The sequence below is a fragment of the Ambystoma mexicanum genome, chromosome 6q, assembly GCF_040938575.1.
Source record: "Ambystoma mexicanum isolate Mex_15411 chromosome 6q, UKY_AmexF1_1, whole genome shotgun sequence".
Taxonomy (NCBI): domain Eukaryota; kingdom Metazoa; phylum Chordata; class Amphibia; order Caudata; family Ambystomatidae; genus Ambystoma; species Ambystoma mexicanum.
Window position 1 is genome coordinate 1,564,246,463 of NC_090937.1, and position 21,473 is coordinate 1,564,267,935.

A 21,473-nucleotide genomic window follows, 5' to 3' on the forward strand; every position below is an offset into this window, starting at 1 on the left:
GCAAGGAATGGTGCACCACTATTCAAGACGCACTAACAGCCAAAATTGAACTACTCCAAATAAAAATCACATCCAAAAAACAATCACTAGCCAACAAACCTGCCCTCCTTAATCTAAATCGACCACATCAGGAATTCACCAGCTCCCCATTCCACTTCACACCAGTATCCCAAAATGTAGTGTTTGACACCATCGCCAAACTTAAAGCCTCCAACTGCAAAGGAGATTCTGTCCCCGCATCAGTAGTCAAATCCTGTGCCCACACCCTCACCCCCATTATCACCAACTTCGTGAACGCATCCTTCAATACTAACCTAGTACCAGCTTGCATCAAAGAAGCCTGGGTCACCCCTCTCCTGAAAAAACCTACCCTAGACCCTACTGTGCCCACTAATTACAGGCCAATAACAACTGTCCCATTTCTCCTCAAAATATTGGATAAATTAGCACACAACCAAGTCCAAACTCACCTTGAACAAAACCACCTCCTTGGCACGAGGCAATCAGGCTTCCGCCCCAACCATAGCACAGAAACGGCACTCCTTGACTTAAAAATCCAGATGGATACCATCAGAGACTCAGGAAAACTCTGCATCCTCCTCCTATTCGATCTCTCCGCAGCGTTTGATTTAGTAGACCATAATAAACTGTGCGCCACACTAGCGAAAGACTTCAACTTCTCCACCGAAGCTACTACCTGGATCAAATCTTTTCTTGCTGACCGCACCTCCAGGGTCGCCATAGGTAAAGAAGCCGCCAACCCCATCATAGTACCCATTAGTGTCCCCCAAGGTTCCTGTCTCGCACCAACATTATACAATGCATACACTAAACTCCTCTTCTCAGCGCTAGACGACATGGGTGTCATCTACACCAACTTTGCAGACGACACCCAGATCCTCATCCCTTTATCGGGAGACTACACTCAAGACACCGACACTATCAACAAAATATATGCCATAATCCAAAATTGGATGGCACTAAATAGCCTTTGTCTCAATGATGAGAAGACTGAGGTTCTCATTGTGGGCTCCCAATCCAAAATAGAAGCATTACATGCTGATTACTCATCCATCAACATCGATGGCACAAACATATCAGTACTCAAACAAGTAAAAACACTAGGTGTCTACCTAGATGCCAACCTCACCATGACCAAGCACATTAACGCCCTCTCTTCCTCTACCTCCTACACCGCAAAACTTATTGCTCTCAGTCGCCAATTCTTGACACCCACCAACTGTATCACGCTGGCAAGAGCTTTAATCTTATCCAGGCTCGACTACTGCAACGTACTCTACCTGGGTACCTCAAAAGCCAATCTAAACAAACTACAGCTTATTCAAAATAAAGCCCTTCGGGCGGCCCTTGGATTAAGGAAGTCAGATCAGATCTCAAATATTAGAAGAAACCATCACTGGCTCCCCATCAAAGCCAGGGTCACATTCAAAGCCCTGTGCGTCACATTCAAATGCATCCACTCTTGTGTCCCCATCTACCTCAACCACGCCATCACCAAAAAAGTATCAAAGAGGCCCCTCAGATCTAACAGTCAACTACTCCTAGCCATCCCCCGCTACAAGACAACCAAGACAGGAGGCAGTAGTTTCCAATACCTCGCACCCACATATTGGAACACTCTTCCCCTCCCCATCAAAAATGAGCAAACGTTCTCAGGCTTCAAGAAATCCCTGAAAACGTGGCTATTTAACCAAGACTAAAATCCCCTTCCATGCTTCAGGAAATATCACTGTACTGAAGCCCTGCATTAAATGTCTTCGTGTATGATTATTTTGTATTCACATGCACTGCGCCCGATTGGCAATTTCTAAGAAATGTTTTAACCAAGCTGTCTGTAACATCGCCGTGGTACCCAAGGGTTTGGGCGAGTAATAAATGCAATAAATAAATAAATAAATAGTGCAGGAGCTCTATATCCTCCACAACCCCCACCCACACCGGGCGTCTGCACTCTTGCTTTTGTTCCAGCTATTTGGGCGGAGATCGCCACCCGGCTGACCCCCACTGTCCACTCAGGATGGGTGTTTTACTGTGGTTCTCAGTGGGGCGCCACCCTGCACCACTCCGGGGGCAGATGGGATTTTAGTCCAGTGCCTATGATACAGAGTGTTCTTTAGGGTATTAGTGGTCACACCACGCCACTGCAGGGGTTGTCGTGGGCCAAGCAGTGTTCTCACCATATGCCGGGGGGCGTCGTCCTCCCAGTGCCAGCACAGGCACACAACAGTCACTCAGGGCTCGTTCACCACATGTCTTATATTGCACACCCTGGCCTTTTGGTTGTCCGTACGTTGTTTGAGCCCTTGCCCAAGGCGCACCATATGGAGCTTCCTCCGTGTCTCACAACCCGCCGGGTAAGGTTCCGGCTTCAGGGTTTATCACAGTGGCGGGGGGGTCTCTCCCACACCTTGCCCCATTTACTTGTCGTGCGGAACCGAAGCACGTCACTTTGCGTGTCTCCGGTTCGTTCCTGGTTGTTTGCGTCGGAGTGCCTCAGTTGGTGAAGCAGGGCCTGGCCCTCCGGCAATGTGCGCTGCCTCCTGTGTTACGCGCCAGTTGGAGCCCTGTACAGCTCGGCCGGCGGCTCAGTCCGATTCTGGATTTCGCCCCTTGTACCTTGATCCGCCACGGCTTCTCGTCTCCTCCTCCAGCTGTTAGCATGCACTAGGCTGTGGTGCTGTCACCCTCTGCTTCTTCTTCTAGGGGCTCTGCGATACAGCATACACCCCTGTGCCCCTCCCCCACTGCGGCCGGGTCCTACCCATCACGCCCCAACCCACAGCAGATGTTCTGTGGAGCTGCAGAGCGGCCACACCACCTCCTCACAGCAGCTTCACTTTTCGGGCAGGGCAGCATAGCGATCCAGCCACGAGTTCGCCCGGCTTTTTCAGGGTTAGTGCAGGAGGCCCTCCGGCACAGGAATCTTCGTTTGTTCAGTGTGTAGAGAGGCGCTGGTAGGATATATTTAACCAGGATTTTCGTTCGAGCCGGAGCGCGCCTTTCAGGCACCATGCTTAATGCGCACAACAGCGCCCCCCAAGATGTTCTTTAAAAAGTGCTGAAAAAAAACTAAATTCAGCTCCAAAATATACAAGCAGGCAAACAATGATGAAAGTCTCAATTATAGTCCCATAAAGCATGTTTACTCTGCTCTGGTAAATGCATTGGAATAGCTGCTGCTTCTTAGCAAACCTACTCAACCATCATATCTAGCCATTTGGTTCAGCTGTGCCTGCCAGCTGTGCTCCCCCCGCATAGAATCTGCTCACAAGAAAACTGTTATTCTTCTTTGGAGCTTTGTTCATCTAACCCATCCTATTTTTTTGTATTCTCCAAAGTACCAACTCGCCCCCCCCCTTTTTTACACAAACACTAGGCCGTGGAAGAGGGTGACTCAGAGTAACAAGACTAACTCCTACATCGTACTGGACATGTCGCGCTAATCGGGTCAGGCACTTGACTCCAAGTGCATACACCTGATACCAATTGCCTCACCTCACACGGATAAAAGGCAGAGCCTAGAGACGCACTTTAAGCAAGATGGAACACAAATACGAGCAAAGCTTCTGGGACGAAGGAAAACCTACTGGATCAGAGTGACAGACCAAGGAACAAGAGCAGTACGTCGAAAACCTCAAGAGTTCCCTACTGGAGGTTGTTGCCTCCGACAGGCCATGAAAGACACATGGAGAAGGCCAGATCCGACATCAGAAGGCTGCATTGTGTGCCAAGGACGCCAGCAACCCTTCCGGGTGAACGGCAGATTTGGGTAGGCGAGGTTAAGACTGTGGTACTAACCTTGACTCGTGAATGTGAATCGTAAAACCAAGAAAGAAATGCACAGTCGGTGAGTTGGCAAGCATCGTGAGAGACCGGTGTGTGTTAAAGAAAATTTGAAATGGCAACATTGTATTTCAAGTGACGGCTGCACGCATGTGGATGAGACGCGAAGAAAGGCTGACCTGTGAATAAACATTTGAATTAAGGACAGCTATGAAATCAGCGATACTGAGTAACAGAGTGGTCCGGCTAAAGGAATTAGCCCACACGAATGTCTCTGTGAAAGGTACATTGTTTGTAAAGATAAAGCGAATGAAATGCAAAAGCGAAGTAAGCAAAATTAACACCTAGAGAAGGGGGGAGCGAAAGTTGAGGTTTGAACTTTTATTCCAAGTGGTCCTGCGGCGGTCCGTGAAGAAAGCCATGCACGTTCAAAAGTCTTCAACATACGAAATAGGTCTGAGCCCGACTGAGGGAGACCCAAAGTGTAATAAGCTTGGGGAAGTGAGCCCCCTTGCAAGTATTGTGGGGCTTTGTTGTGGAAGGGCTGTGCCCGATAGAGAGGGACCGGCATAAGGTCTGAGCCAGACAGAGGGGAACCACGTGAGCTGTGTTTGTGAAAGGTCTGAGACTGACAGAGAGGGATCTATGCAAACTTTATTTGGAAGTGGAAAGAGAGACTTTAACGTGGAAGGGCAGGCGTGCCTCGATCCATGTTTTGAATTGTTTATTGTGTTGAAAGCATGACCCAAAGTGCATCAACCTGCCTACAAAGACCACCTTACTCTGTGTGATCTAACATGGGGAGGATCGCGGATTGAGCCACATTTATTATTTTGATCATTGGTTTTTCCTTTGCATACATATCTCCTTTATACACTTTTTTTGTACAAGAGATAGGGCAGGCATCAGGTTTTTGTTAGACCAGGCCATTTTGATTTGACGGATTCCACTAGAACTGTTTTGTTTATCGTTTGATGGTTGAGACTACTCCCATCTTAGTCATAGGGCAAAGTAGGAGTTTTTCAAACCCTAGAAACTTCAATAAAGGTTTTACAAATTGTACCTATTGTGTCAGTGTCATACTTATAATAACATGCCTCCTCTTTAATAGGCTGAAGTCATACTTCTCTAAACCCACCTGTTTTCCTAACAGCCATTGCTGATCTGTAGGTTTCAGCGACTCAATATCAGTTCTTATTTTTTCAAACACCTAGCAGGTCCCTTTTCCTTTGACTTTCTAGTAATTTAAACAATGGGTGAGGCACAGCTGAGCAGCCATCTCAACAGCAGCTTGATACAGTGGCTCCACAGTCCAGCTGATATCCTTTCTCACAACACTGTCAGTTATTTGAACACAGCCACAGGGAACTGGAGAAGATCCACAACACAGATGTTTGACATTCGGCTCCCTACTGCATAATTATCTGCTTTGTGTATTTTCACCCTTCATCTGAGTCACCAACGAGACCCGCTCTTCTCTTCTTGGACCTCTGCGCCAGGCATTCTCTACCGTCTTCAGAGTCGGTGCGCCGGTGGTGTAGATCTTGCAGTGTGTTCGTACTACAGACATTTCCCATGCTGGTCGCCCATAGAGTGCCTGCATTCCCCTCCTGTGTGTAGTTTGGTGGAAACCCTACATATAAGGGGTGTATCGGCAACTTTTGCTGCCTAAAAATAGGTAAATACTCCCAAAAATGTAAAATAGGGAGTACAAATACTCGTAACAAAAAATAGGGAACAGACATCTAGGACCTTGTGACCTGCACATCTCCATGGATATGTTTGGATCAGTAGTGTATGTAGTTCCACAGAAAGAAACAACTATTATTACTTCCTGGCGGGGGCGTGGCTAAGTAGCCATGCAGTGAGGACATGTTCCTAACTGCTCCAGCCGATACGGCAAGATCCTGGCCTTAAACATCGGCCCAAGCGAGTGTTGGACCCTGTTGGTGCACCAGCTGGTGGGGGAACAGTGCTGGCAGATGCGTGTTTAGGCGGCACTCGCATAGTGAAGATACTGCCACAAACAGATTTGGAAAAGAATGCAGCCTTACGAACGACATAGCTAAAATGGCAGCGGGTGAGATGCAGTGACCAGCGTTTTACTGCATCGGCACAGATGCAGCGCGTGAGCAAAGTACTTTGGCATGGCAGTCAGAGGCCCGCAGTGACCTGACCTGAGCCGCATAGAGCTCACGGCAGAGACAGGTCCTGTGCGGCCGTACTGCAGAGGCAAGAGCGTCCGACACCATTGAGGAAGCGGCTGTACTGGGGCGTTCGGGCGGAAGAGCCTAATGTGCCGTGGGAGTGCAGCGGACACAACCGCAAGACCGCTAGACAGCCGGGGGCACCGCGAACATTGCGGTGAGTTGGGAGGGACAGCTGTGGGTCCTGGACTTTCATCCACGCAAGCGATGGCAGGCACATAGATAGCGCTGCGCACAGGACTGACTCTAGCAATATTGCACACTGTAGTTGCGCTGCAACAGCACCCGGCCCCCTGTGTAGGGTCACACGCTCACATTACCTTGGCCTAATGGAAATGGAGCAAGAACCTTGTATGTGACACCCAAGATTGCAGTACCGAAGATTATTGGTGTGACGGCTGCCAGCCTTCCAGTAAGCGGTGAAGGCCCTTAGGTAGGAGATTGGAACTGTTACATTCAGAGAATACACAAAGGAATGTGCCAGTAATCGCCAACCCATCCAAGGAGGAACACAACTGTCTCTGTAACAGGGGCAACACATGGGAGTGTGTGTGGACACCTCGCAACACAGCCCATGGAAGATGGCTGTCACATCAAGGACTGACAGAGTGGTCCATCTGCAGAGCACGCTAGGTGCACAACGGCGCCAAGATCGTAGCCTCGGAACAGGGAGGCAATTTCCATTCAGCAAGGCAGACAACCAGTAACATAGAAGCGAGACAAGTGTAGGGACAGCGAAGGGCGAACACACAGCAGTGGGGGACCTAAGCAATGGGTCCAAGACTCAAAAAAAAAAAATCATTCCAAGCAGCCCACCTTAGACACGTACATTAAACCAACACACCCTAATGAAAATACCATGCCGGTGGCCCCACCATCACAAGGAGAGCAGCAGCAAACGAAGGGAGACCAACAGGACCGAGCAGCAATAGCAGCCTTGAAAATCGCAATTGGAATCCAAGATGGATGCCATCAGCCTAGATGTGAACCTTCTGAGGCAGGATGTCCGGTCACTTGCAGAATGTACTGGAGCTCTTGAAAATGAAGTTGCAGTAAATACGGCCAGCCTGCAGGACACCTCAAAAGAAGTAGCCATACTACAACAAAGATTGAGGAATCTGAAAGGGAGAATTGAAGATGCAGAAGGGCGGGCAAGACGCAACAACAGAAGACTCATTGGACTCCCCGAAGGTGAAGAAGGAACGAACCCAACTAATTTTGTGGAGAATATGTTGCTGCAGGAAATTGGCCCGGACACCCTCACTCAGGGTTTCACAGGGGAAAGGGCACACAGGTCCCTGATGAGGAAATCACCGCCAGGAGCCCTACCACGGCCCATAATAGCCTGGATACTAATTTATAAAGACAGAGAAAAGATCCTCGTACACTTCCGTAAAGGCGGTACAATACAGAGATCATCAGCCAACATCACAGCATATCCAGATGACACCTTGCAAGTGCAAAAACGGAAGCTGCACTTTACATCAGTCAAGAGGAGACTGCAGGGGCACGAACCTCAAATACATGTTATAGCCAGCACGGCTGAAAGATGTGAGCCAACAAAGGTCAGGCCATCTTCTTTGTTGCCCTGAAGATGCACACAAGTGGATGGACATGGAAAATATGACAACTGAGGCGGTCAGCCGAACGGCAGGTGAGGCCGACACATGCTGAAGGAACTTTGGGTGTTTTGTGAGAACGAGACTGGGCGCTGCTGTATGGCGACAATGGCGGACGATTCATAAGACAAGATCAAGGCACCAAGAACTCTGCAGACTGCAGGAGCAAGCAGCGTAGACTCTGTGGTCAGGAGCACGCTACAAGGAAGCGTCTTTCACCCAAGACTAGTTTAGTTTTTTCGGATACTATGTGTTACGTATACGCCTGCTGCACTCAAGGCACCAGGTACAAGCAACTGGGGCGGGAGTGAGAATCCAAGATGCCTGGGCACAAGCTACTGAGCTGGGCAATTGTTGGGGAAGAGTGGGATGGGAGTTGGGGCAGTTAGTTGGGAGTTAGTCTATAGATCCACACAGGGCATGCATAATATGAGCATCAGACTGATGAGTCGTATTGTAGATATTATTTGGGATGGGTGAACTCCAGGAATGTCAGGGGGCTAAATAGGTATATCAAACGAAACAGGATAATGACATACTTGCGCTGCCATAAAATCGATATAGCACTCCTACAGAAGACACACTTCACAGGGGAGAAACTTGCCGCCCTGGGGCACTACCCTGGGATCGTCGTATTCGGCATACGCCAGAGGGGATGTGATATGGGTGGCACCGTCTGTACCATTCAGGGCCATCAAGACTTTTAAGGAAAAAGAAGGTATGATGATCGCAGTGCAGGGATTCAAGGAACAAAGAGAGCTCTGTATCATCAACACTTATGCCCTAAACCCATTGCTTAATTTGTGGGGGTGGTTGCCGGTGCCCAACACCGGCACTCTTTTTTCGGCACCGGAACTCATGCGGGGCTAGCGCACTTGCAATGGCTTTGTTTGTTCTTCCACTTCGCTTTTCTTCGATTATAAATCATTGGGATTTGTCATTCTGATCTTGATCACTCGTGGTTGCAGGCCATGGCTGGCTGGGCCTGGGAGGGGCTAGCAATAGCAATGAACAACAAACGGTTACAAACACCAGCCAGTGAAAACTACCATTCTGTTGTTACTACGCAGTATTTGATACGTCCTGTATAGTAACACAGAATGTGCAGTTTTCATTGGCTGTTCTTCTGAGCCAGTGAAATTACAAGGTGACGTGTTGTTGTTGCCACAGGAGGCAGTGCAGCGCCACCTTCATCTCACAAGTTACTGTGAAGTGAAGGTGTCGAGGCGTGGCGTCGTCGATCCTGACTAGTTGAGAGAGAGAGCCTGCCCTGCTGCATTTCCTGGTGCGGCCCAGTTGCTTCCTGGAGCCCCCTCTGCCTGCTTTTTCATTTGTGCGGGTGCCAGTGTGCGCACCCAGTCCCCCCACCCTGAGACTCTGACAGGAGAGCAAGTCTCAGCCGGCAAAGCAGGTAAGTCACTTGTTGTTGCGTGCGGTGCTGCCTGAGCCTTTCACAGTCAAGGGATCCGGCAAGGAAGGCCCAGGTCAGGGCCCGTGCAGTGGCACGGTCCCCTGGTGGTGTCCTGAATGCCCAGGAGTCAGGACCACACCAGGGGCCCGTCCGCGCCCAGGCTTCTGTCTGTGTGCAGTGTGCTGCTGACTGCAGTCAGTGCCAGGCCCAGGCCAATTTCTGTGACATGGGGCTGCAGGGGGCCACAGACTGAGTCGGATGACTCTGCCGCAGGCGGCCGGGCCCATGGATTGTGCCCAAAAGTATGTTTTTTACTTTTTTCTTTGAAAACCTGACCTTCCGTGAGAAATAACTGATTTTGAGTGGCGGCTGTGGCCCATCACTTTGAAAGTGATGGGCCCCAGCCACCCAAATATACGTTTTTTCTTTTAAAATCTTACCTTCTGTGGGGCGCTGCACCGCGCACCTATTTTTGCCATCATCAGGCTCAGCATGGCCGTGGCGGTGGTGGCCCCACGGAAGGTAGCCTAAGTGATTGAGGCAAGGCAGGGCAAAGCCCAGGACTGGGCGGGGCACGGGCGGCAGCGTGGTCCCACTAGTGTCTGTCACAAAAGGAATGAATTGTCGTTTGCAACTTTGGCCACTTTTTCATTGGTGCTGAGCCCGACTCGCGACAATTGTATGCCCCAGTCCGACCCTGGATAGCATTCATCTAAGTGAAACATGAACTGTGAATTTTTGCCTGGGTGTTTCGGTTCTTCCTTTTAATGTTATTGGTCTTATTACAAGCACAAACGAGCTTCAGCGAGGGGACCCGGAACGGTGCACGCATTGGGGCAAAACCGAACCGGCTGCATTTCGCGAGAAAAGCCCATGCAAAGACGAACTTCTGAAATGCCATTTCAGGTTTAAAGATATACACATGTAAACTAGACGGCGATAAACATGGTGCACATGTCCACTAATCTGTCGTCATAAATAAAAGCACTAGTTGAGTATTCCTGTATAATTCTCAACCGTCTTTTGCTGTCATTTTTTTACAGAATTCCAGCGCATGTTTTCTATCCTGATGTGTGGTTTATACACCAGATGAGCCCCCTTAACCTGGGTACAATACGCTCCCAGCATGTGCTCCGAATGATAGCACATGCAATCCTCAGATAGGAATCCTCAGATAGGGAGGTGGGTGTCTGTTGCACCCGCAGTTTAGTGAAGTATGTCAAGAACATGTCAGTGGGAAGGAGATATCCGAATATGCATTCTCCTCTGGCTCCTGAATATTGGGTGACAAAACATATTTAGTTTTTTAATATGTGTTAAGGTGGAAAATGGCCCTAAAGCAGAAGTAGCACAGGCCGTTGATTTCACAACAATGTCTTGCAGAAATGACTTTTTTCAAGTTCTACAACACCATGCTCATGCTTGAAGGAAGGGTGAAGAGGGATGCATTTATGAGATTTGATGACTGATAAGGGCTTGAGAGTATATTGATTACACAAAACACCTGGATGAGGTGACTGAAGTACGGGCTGAGGCGAGGGTGCTCTTCCTGGAGGTAACCGATTAACAATACTTGGTGTACTTTAACAGACTGTCAAATGGGGCAGAAGAGGTAGAGACAAATACAGTGCAACAGTGACTGAAACAGAATGCTTTTTTATTCATTTGCATTTTTAAAGCACTCACACAGCCCGGGGGCATCGAGGTGCAGTTACAGGAGGAGCATGTCTTAGTTGCGTATTTACTACTAGCCTGTGCCAGCAGTTGCTGCAGCGCCAAACATGTGACATGGAGCAGCAGCAGTGTGATGGGCTGGTGGTGGGCCGATATAGGTAGGTCTAGCACTGAACTGGGGCGACCGGCGCGCCCGCGCTGAGGGCAGCGCTGTGACCTCACTGCGGGCGGCGCTGCGCCGCGCCCAGCTTTATGGTGCCAATATTTTTTGGGCACAGGCACTTATTTTTTTACAAATTAAGCACTGCCTAAACCACGACACAGCTGCATACTTCCGTTCACTATACCCACATATTGGTCCTTACAGGGATGGCACTTTATTTGGGGGGTTGACTTTAATTGTTCATTAGACCCAGAACTTGATAGATCGAATAACAAATTCACACAGCCGCCCCCTGCAGCCAAAGCCTTGAAGATGCTGTTGCAAGCATTTACAGTGTCCGGCATATGGAGGGCCCTGCAACCGCAGGCCAGCAGTTAGTCACATTACACAGCCCCCAAAGACCTATACACCAGACTAGCCTATCTCTTCACGGGGAGAAATCCTCAGTTTATTCAAAGCGGCGGAATATAGAGCATGAGTATTATCTGATCATGCGCCATTGATAGTCACATGGCAGGTCGTCCCACCCAGGGCACGTATTCCATCTTGGATGCTTAGAGGTGACATCAGAAACACAGTCGTCTGAGAGAGATGAGGCCCTAACACAGGTAGATCTTCTGACACTGAATGTAGAAGAAGATGGTATGCTAGAGGCTCCCATAACCATAGAAGAACTAAACACTACTATAAGAGGGTTACCTACGGGCAAAACTCCTGGAGCAGATGGTCTGCCCAGCAAATTTTATATAGAATTCATTGCAGATTGTACACCCCATTGTTAGCAATGTTGAACGAAGTGTTTGACACACGGTCTCTACCGTCGGCGCTGAGAGAGTCAATTGTCATCCCACTACTGAAGCGGTCCGTGGAGCGGGAACAACTAGCGGGAACAACTAGAGCGCGGCTTACAGTCTCTGGATCCTCCACATTGAGAGTCCCGATTCCGGGTTGAACCGTGGGTGTCACGGGTATCGATTCCTGGAAGTGTGCAGCAGTGCGATTCCACAGGACAGTTGTAACAAAACCAACCCGACACTGATTGTGGATCATACAGACCTCTCACTGCTCAATCAAGATGGGAAGATACTCACAGCCTTGCTAGCCAAAAGACTTAAAACGGTAATATCCAAGCTCATACACCAAGATCAGCCAGGTTACGTCCCGGGCAGGAATATCACATGTAACCGAAGGAGGTTACGCCACATCGTCGACCACTCCCGTGACAGCTCACACCATTATGCGGTGGCATTGCTGGACGCAGTCGAGGCATTTGACTCGGTTTGATGGTCATGGTTGTTTGCTACACTGAAGAGCTTTGAGATGGGGCCCACATACACTAAATGGGTAAGGCTGCTATATAGCAAAACGATAGCGAGCATTAAGACAGGCAACCATATCTCAGAACAGTGGTTGCTAGGAAAAGGTACAAGGCAGGGTTGCCTATGGTCTCCTATGTTGTTTTATATTGGCCTTCGGATCACTGCCAGTGTATCTCGGTAAGGAGTATCAAGATGCAGATATAGTCGCACATGGTAGTAAGAATTTGATTTCCCTATACGCAGACAACATGCTTTTATACTTACAGCACCCAGAGACTAACCTACAATATATTTTGGACGTGGTTGAGAGCTACGCAGACTTTTCAGGCATCACGATCAGTGCACAAAAATCATGCTTGTTCCCCCTAGCAGGGTATAAAGAAAAACCTCTGAACACATTACCAGTGCTGCCGGTTAAGTGGGAAGTGAACTCATTTAAATACTTGGGAGTAGAAAATTCCATGACCACACGACAGAACACACACAGAATACAAAGACGGCGGTAGATAAGATTGAGATATCCATTGTATTTTGGGCTAAACTACCTCTCTCACTGATCGGCAGAGCTGCTCTATTGAATATGGTAGAACTCCCGAGGCTCCTGCATTTTTTCACTAACATCCCATATGACATACCTAAAGGCTTCTTTAGGAAATTGGGCACTATGTGTCATAGCTGTTTATAGCACAATTCGAGATGCAGAATGGCACTAACAAAACTGCAGGGACCATAGGAACAGGGTGGTATAAATGTGCCAACTTTGAGGCATACTTTGTAGCTAGCCGGCTTCAATTTGTTACAGACTGGCTGTCCGACAAACAGACACAAGACACACTGTTATTACAACCAGCATGCACCCTTTTTTTTTCTCTAAAGGAAGTGATATGGACCCAAACACCAGGCAGCCCCGAACCCCCGTTGTTGCTGAAGCTGTGTAGGACGATATGGTATAGAGCTTGTTGCACGCTAGAGATAGTCGCCCTACTCTCCTCGGATCCCATTGGTGACACTAACAGCTGAGGACCCACAGTTCAGATTAAATGTCAGGAAGTATTGGGAACTGAGGGGTATAGCGACAGTGGGAGATTTATTACAAGAAGGGAAGCCAAAGGATGTTAGGGCACTCCCCTTGGAGACGGGTTTACATGCTGGGTAGCACATAATACATGCTACTCCCCTCACTAGGCTAAAGCCATAAACAGATGGGGCACTGCAGGAGAGTGAACCAATAGAAACACTTCATGGCATTTGAGACGGGGGGCATGCAGTATCGAGAATATACGAATTATTGATGTCTCGGCATGGGGATATGCTTGCGCAACTCCGGCGCAGTTGGGAAGCAGGTTTGCACGAACAAATGTCAGATGCAGACTGGGATAGAGCTGTAGCCTACCATAAGAAAGTGTCAAGAAATGCGAAACTTCAGTAGTTGCTTCAGCTGTACACAGGGCGTATTTAACCCCTAAGAAAATCGCCAAATTTAACAAAACGTTGGAACATACCTGCCCAAAATGTGCACTGATTAATGCAGATTTGGTACACATGTTCTGGACATGTACAAAGATCCACCCGTTCTGGGGGGGGGGGGGGGGGACATAGTTAAGTCCCTAGCCAAAGCAGGCATACTAGTAGACACGCGGTCTCCCTCAGCCTGTATGCTTGGTTTGTTTGCACGACCAAAGCATGCTAGACATGTCAGTAAATTGAAAGACCTAGCATATATACTAGCGAAACGTAGGATAACGATGGGTTCAGAAGTCACAACGCGGTCTCCCACAGCCTGTATGCTTGGTTTGTTTGCACGACCAAAGCATGCTAGACATGTCAGTAAATTGAAAGACCTAGCATATATACTAGCGAAACGTAGGATAACGATGGGTTCACAAGTCACAAAGGACTGGTGGTAGGTCTGTGGTGGAGTGACCGCCAGAAATGGTCGTCGGCAGAGACCTCGGTGTGGCAGGAGGCAGCCCGGAGAGGCCAAGGAGAGCAAAATAGAAATTTGGACTATTGGAGGTATAAACTACAGGAACTGATGGCCTCTGAGCATAGTGACACCCCAAGTGGTAATTAACGCTCCGACACAATCGATGGAGCAGGTATGAATGCAGATACTCAGTACAGTCAGGTGTAATGATGGAGGAGATAACACATGTGGAATAGGCTGGGATGAGGGTGGGGGGAGTTGGGGAAACGGAATAAACGGGCACAATAGGATGTGCATTGTTATGTGGATGCATCTGTGTGCATAAATTACACTGTGGTTAGGAAAACAAAAAAAGACTGTTATTTCTGCCTGATACAAAACAGTATACATGTGCCATTTAATGTGCTAGATGGAAAGAAAAAATTATTACAAAAACATTTCTGTTTCCCATCCGATTAAAACCTATTTCTCATCGCTTATAAAATACTGCTGTTGGGAATTGCACCTACTTTTTTACTCCCTTAAAAATCATTTTATTTTCAACTTAAAAAAACATGGAGTAGACTACTTCCACTTCAAAATGTTATCTGGAGCACTAGCTAAACTATAAACCTCTACCAAAGGTGCCTCTTATGCAGTGGCTACTGTTTAGGGCGCTGTTCAGCCGGCCTCAGACTGCGACTCAGAATGGAGCCAGGTCATAAGAAGTACGCAAGAGAGATTTGCTGCTATAAATACCAAGCTGGATGACCCGGCTGCAAATGTCATCTCCCTTGGTTCTCAGCAGGACACATGCCACAGTCCCTGCCCTGAGTGTTAGGACATGTTATGTAAGCCTAGACTCAATAAGCTTTGCATCATCGGCATACCATGAGAACCATGGAACATTTTTTTGAAGAACGGCTGCACAAGTTGCTGACTCATTCTTGGTTTGTTATTGAGATTGTACATCCCTCCCGGCATCCTGCGCCTAGACCAACATTTGGCTCACCACGACCCACATTTGAGCGGTTTTTCAATTATAGCGACGAAGAACTAATTTTGAATTGTTGGGCAATGCAGAGAGCTCATTTATGAATCCAGCTGGGTTTACATCTATCCTGAATTTTTCTGCAGCATGCAATCGGCTTGCAAACCGTTTGTGGCTGTGAAGCAGCTTCCTCAAGAACGTCCTACAATGCTGTTTCCTGCAAAACCCTTAATTCAACATAAGGGTCAATTCTGCTCCATCTGATGCTTTGTTGCTGTGGCTTATATACAGACCAACAGCCCTCTGTGGTCTCCACATCCGGATCACATATCGACTGCCTTTACACTTACCCGCATCTGACCCTGTGGATTGATGGCTGCTCTATGTCTAGTACTTTATCACCTCATTTGTGCTCTCTATTGAGTAGATGGACCTTGCTCCTTTATAATATCATACTATATATATGTTGATTAAGCTGAATTGCTATAGGTCTTCGAGCTTCATCTGCTGATTGTAGGAGCCCCCATCTCCCGGGTGTATATGGCCATGATGTTCTCCAATAAAAGATCTACAAATAAATTGAAATGGCCACTAAATGATCATCCATTGGAAATAGTTGCCGAATATTGTTACCTGAGCCTACAGGACAGGAACAGCACCTCATGTAAGCAGGCGTGGGTTAAAAGAGCTAGAAGAGGTACTGCTTTTAATGCAGTACTATAGGTTTGGCTAGAAAGTATAGGGACTTTTCTTGGGTCCTCATGCATAGCTTGTATAAACAAAAGTACCTGCCTTATACCGTGTTGAAAGTGTTCCTAGTCATTCTCTTCCATCTCTTGATCAACTGTAAGCAAGATATTGGCGACTGTGCCTAGGAGAGCCACACAGAGTTCATCTGTCCTTAATAAGATGTGAATTGGGTCTGACCTCTTTAAGTACTGAACTTATCATACGGAGAGGAACACTTGCTCTGAAAATCATGGAATTAAATAATTAAAAGATGTTTTACTTGTTAAAAGAGGCTGTGATGATTCCAAGATGGTGGTTGTGTGATAAAGACGTGAGCACCCTGAGTTCTGATCCCGTCAAGGCCTACAAAGTTAGACAAGGCACCTCAAAGCTACAATCAGGGATCCACACCGACCCACGCAGGAACGAATTGGGCCTTCCTTTCGGAGCACCCTTCTGCAGTCCTGAGGGATTGGTCAAAAAACGGCACAGCCGTCTGCAGAGACATTTGATGCCGGCTGATGGAAGCATGCTAAGGTGGTGAGCGTGGAGAAAGCGAGTGGGCAGCCTGCCAACATGATCTGAGAGGCGCCTGCAGAACACAATAACTCCACCGGACACCAAAGGGGTTAGGGGGTCCGGAGGCACAGTGAGTACTGGTTTGCCCCGGGGGAAATACCTGCCCGACAATCACGCCAATTTGGATGAGCAAGCCGGGAGGAAAGACTGCTTCGGCTTGGAGGTGCCGTAGTAATATGCAGTTTTACTACGACCATGCAGGATCTTTGGTGATTACCCGCTGCTGAGGCTGAAGCAGTTCCCATCACCCCCATTAAGTAACACCTGACAGCAAGGCCATCCCCTTGCGGGCCCTGTCAACACGTGCCGGTGGTGGCCCCACGGAAGGTAGCCTAAGTGATTGAGGCAAGGCAGGGCAAAGCCCAGGACTGGGCGGGGCACGGGCGGCAGCGTGGTCCCACTAGTGTCTGTCACAAAAGGAATGAATTGTCGTTTGCAACTTTGGCCACTTTTTCATTGGTGCTGAGCCCGACTCACGACAATTGTATGCCCCAGTCCGACCCTGGATAGCATTCATCTAACTGAAACATGAACTGTGAATTTTTGCCTGGGTGTTTCGGTTCTTCCTTTTAATGTTATTGGTCTTATTACAAGCACAAACGAGCTTCAGCGAGGGGACCCGGAACGGTGCACGCATTGGGCCAAAACCGAACCGGCTGCATTTCGCGAGAAAAGCCCATGCAAAGACGAACTTCTGAAATGCCATTTCAGGTTTAAAGATATACACATGTAAACTAGACGGCGATAAACATGGTGCACATGCCCACTAATCTGTCGTCATAAATAAAAGCACTAGTTGAGTATTCCTGTATAATTCTCAACCGTCTTTTGCTGTCATTTTTTTACAGAATTCCAGCGCATGTTTTCTATCCTGATGTGTGGTTTATACACCAGATGTGCCCCCTTAACCTGGGTACAATACGCTCCCAGCATGTGCTCCGAATGATAGCACATGCAATCCTCAGATAGGAATCCTCAGATAGGGAGGTGGGTGTCTGTTGCACCCGCAGTTTAGTGAAGTATGTCAAGAACATGTCAGTGGTAAGGAGATATCCGAATATGCATTCTCCGCTGGCTCCTGAATATTGGGTGACAAAACATATTTAGTTTTTTAATATGTGTTAAGGTGGAAAATGGCCCTAAAGCAGAAGTAGCACAGGCCGTTGATTTCACAACAATGTCTTGCAGAAATGACTTTTTTCAAGTTCTACAACACCATGCTCATGCTTGAAGGAAGGGTGAAGAGGGATACATTTATGAGATTTGATGACTGATAAGGGCTTGAGAGTATATTGATTACACAAAACACCTGGATGAGGTTACTGAAGTACGGGCTGAGGGGAGGGTGCTCTTCCTGGAGGTAACCGATTAACAATACTTGGTGTACTTTAACAGACTGTCAGATGGGGTAGAAGAGGTAGAGACAAATACAGTGCAACAGTGACTGAAACAGAATGCTTTTTTATTCATTTGCATTTTTAAAGCGCTCACACAGCATCGAGGTGCAGTTACAGGAGGAGCATGTCTTAGTTGCGTATTTACTACTAGCCTGTGCCAGCAGTTGCTGCAGCGCCAAACATGTGACATGGAGCAGCAGCAGTGTGATGGGCTGGTGGTGGGCTGATATAGGTAGGTCTTGCACTGAACTGGGGCGACCGGCGCGCCCGCGCTGAGGGCAGCGCTGTGACCGCACTGCGGGCGGCGCTGCCCCCAGCTTTATGGTGCCAATATTTTTTGGGCACAGGTACTTATTATTTTACAAATTAAGCACTGCCTAAACCACGACACAGCTGCATACTTCCGTTCACTATACCCACATATTGGTCCTTACAGGGATGGCACTTTATTTGGGGGGTTGACTTTAATTGTTCATTAGACCCAGAACTTGATAGATCGGATAACAAATTCACACAGCCGCCCCCTGCAGCCAAAGCCTTGAAGATGCTGTTGCAAGCATTTACAGTGTCCGACATATGGAGGGCCCTGCAACCGCAGGCCAGCAGTTAGTCACATTACACAGCCCCCAAAGACCTATACACCAGACTAGCCTATCTCTTCACGGGGAGAAATCCTCAGTTTATTCAAAGCGGCGGAATATAGAGCATGAGTATTATCTGATCATGCGCCATTGATAGTCACATGGCAGGTCCTCCCACCCAGGGCACGTATTCCATCTTGGATGCTTAGAGGTGACATCAGAAACACAGTCCTCTGAGAGAGATGAGGCCCTAACACAGGTAGATCTTCTGACACTGAATGTAGAAGAAGATGGTATGCTAGAGGCTCCCATAACCATAGAAGAACTAAACACTACTATAAGAGGGTTACCTACGGGCAAAACTCCTAGAGCAGATGGTCTGCCCAGCAAATTTTATATAGAATTCATTGCAGATTGTACACCCCCATTGTTAGCAATGTTGAACGAAGTGTTAGACACACGGTCTCTACCGTCGTCGCTGAGAGAGTCAATTGTCATTCCACTACTGAAGCGGTCCGTGGAGCGGGAACAACTAGCGGGAACAACTAGAGCGCGGCTTACAGTCTCTGGATCCTCCACATTGAGAGTCCCGATTCCGGGTTGAACCGTGGGTGTCACGGGTATCGATTCCTGGAAGTGTGCAGCAGTGCGATTCCACAGGACAGTTGTAACAAAACCAACCCGACACTGATTGTGGATCATACAGACCTCTCACTGCTCAATCAAGATGGGAAGATACTCACAGCCTTGTTAGCCAAAAGGCTTAAAACGGTAATATCCAAGCTCATACACCAAGATCAGCCAGGTTACGTCCCGGGCAGGAATATCACATGTAACCGAAGGAGGTTACGCCACATCGTCGACCACTCCCGTGACAGCTCACACCATTATGCGGTGGCATTGCTGGACGCAGTCGAGGCATTTGACTCGGTTTGATGGCCATGGTTGTTTGCTACACTGAAGAGCTTTGAGATGGGGCCCACATACACTAAATGGGTAAGGCTGCTATATAGCAAAACGATAGCGAGCATTAAGACAGGCAACCATATCTCAGAACAGTGGTTGCTAGGAAAAGGTACAAGGCAGGGTTGCCTATGGTCTCCTATGTTGTTTTATATTGGCCTTCGGATCACTGCCAGTGTATCTCGGTAAGGAGTATCAAGATGCAGATATAGTCGCACATGGTAGTAAGAATTTGATTTCCCTATACGCAGACAACATGCTTTTATACTTACAGCACCCAGAGACTAACCTACAATATATTTTGGACGTGGTTGAGAGCTACGCAGACTTTTCAGGCATCACGATCAGGGCACAAAAATCATGCTTGTTCCCCCTAGCAGGGTATAAAGAAAAACCTCTGAACACATTACCAGTGCTGCCGGTTAAGTGGGAAGTGAACTCATTTAAATACTTGGGAGTAGAAAATTTCATGACCACACGACAGAACACACACAGAATACAAAGACGGCGGTAGATAAGATTGAGATATCCATTGTATTTTGGGCTAAACTACCGCTCTCACTGATCGGCAGAGCTGCTCTATTGAATATGGTAGAACTCCCGAGGCTCCTGCATTTTTTCACGAACATCCCATATGACATACCTAAAGGCTTCTTTAGGAAATTGGGCACTATGTGTCATAGCTGTTTATAGCACAATTCGAGATGCAGAATGGCACTAACAAAACTGCAGGGACCATAGGAACAGGGTGGTATGAATGTGCCAACTTTGAGGCATACTTTGTAGCTAGCCGGCTTCAATTTGTTACAGACTGGCTGTCCGACAAACAGACACAAGACACACTGTTATTACAACCAGCATGCACCCTTTTTTTTTTCTAAAGGAAGTGATATGGACCCAAACACCAGGCAGCCCCGAACCCCCGTTGTTGCTGAAGCTATGTAGGACGATATGGTATAGAGCTTGTTGCACGCTAGAGATAGTCGCCCTACTCTCCTCAGATCCCATTGGTGACACTAAAAGCTGAGGACCCACAGTTCAGATTAAATGTCAGGAAGTATTGGGAACTGAGGGGTATAGCGACAGTGGGAGATTTATTACAAGAAGGGAAGCCAAAGGACTTTAGGACACTCCCCTTGGAGACGGATTTACATGCTGGGTAGCACATAATACATGCTACTCCCCTCACTAGGCTAAAGCCAGAAACAGATGGGGCACTGCAGGAGAGTGAACCAATAGAAACACTTCATGGCATTTGAGACGGGGGGCATGCAGTATCGAGAATATACAAATTATTGATGTCTCGGCATGGGGATATGCTTGCGCAACTCCGGCGCAGTTGGGAAGCAGGTTTGCACGAACAAATGTCAGATGCAGACTGGGATAGAGCTGTAGCCTACCATAAGAAAGTGTCAAGAAATGCAAAACTTCAGTAGTTGCTTCAGCTGTACACATGGCGTATTTAACCCCTAAGAAAATCGCCAAATTTAACAAAACGTTGGAACATACCTGCCCAAAATGTGCACTGATTAATGCAGATTTGATACATATGTTCTGGACATGTACAAAGATCCACCCGTTCTGGGGGGGGACATAGTTAAGTCCCTAGCGAAAGCAGGCATGCTATTAGACACGCGGTCTCCCTCAGCCTGTATGCTTGGTTTGTTTGCACGACCAAAGCATGCTAGACATGTCAGTAAATTGAAAAACCTAGCATATATACTAGCGAAACGTAGGATAACGATGGGTTCAGAAGTCACAACGCGGTCTCCCACAGCCTGTATGCTTGGTTTGTTTGCACGACCAAAGCATGCTAGACATGTCAGTAAATTGAAAGACCTAGCATATATACTAGCGAAACGTAGGATAACGATGGGTTCAGAAGTCACAACGCGGTCTCCCACAGCCTGTATGCTTGGTTTGTTTGCACGACCAAAGCATGCTAGACATGTCAGTAAATTGAAAGACCTAGCATATATACTAGCGAAACGTAGGATAACGATGGGTTCACAAGTCACAAAGGACTGGTGGTAGGTCTGTGGTGGAGTGACCGCCAGAAATGGTCGTCGGCAGAGACCTCGGTGTGGCAGGAGGCAGCCCGGAGAGGCCAAGGAGAGCAAAATAGAGATT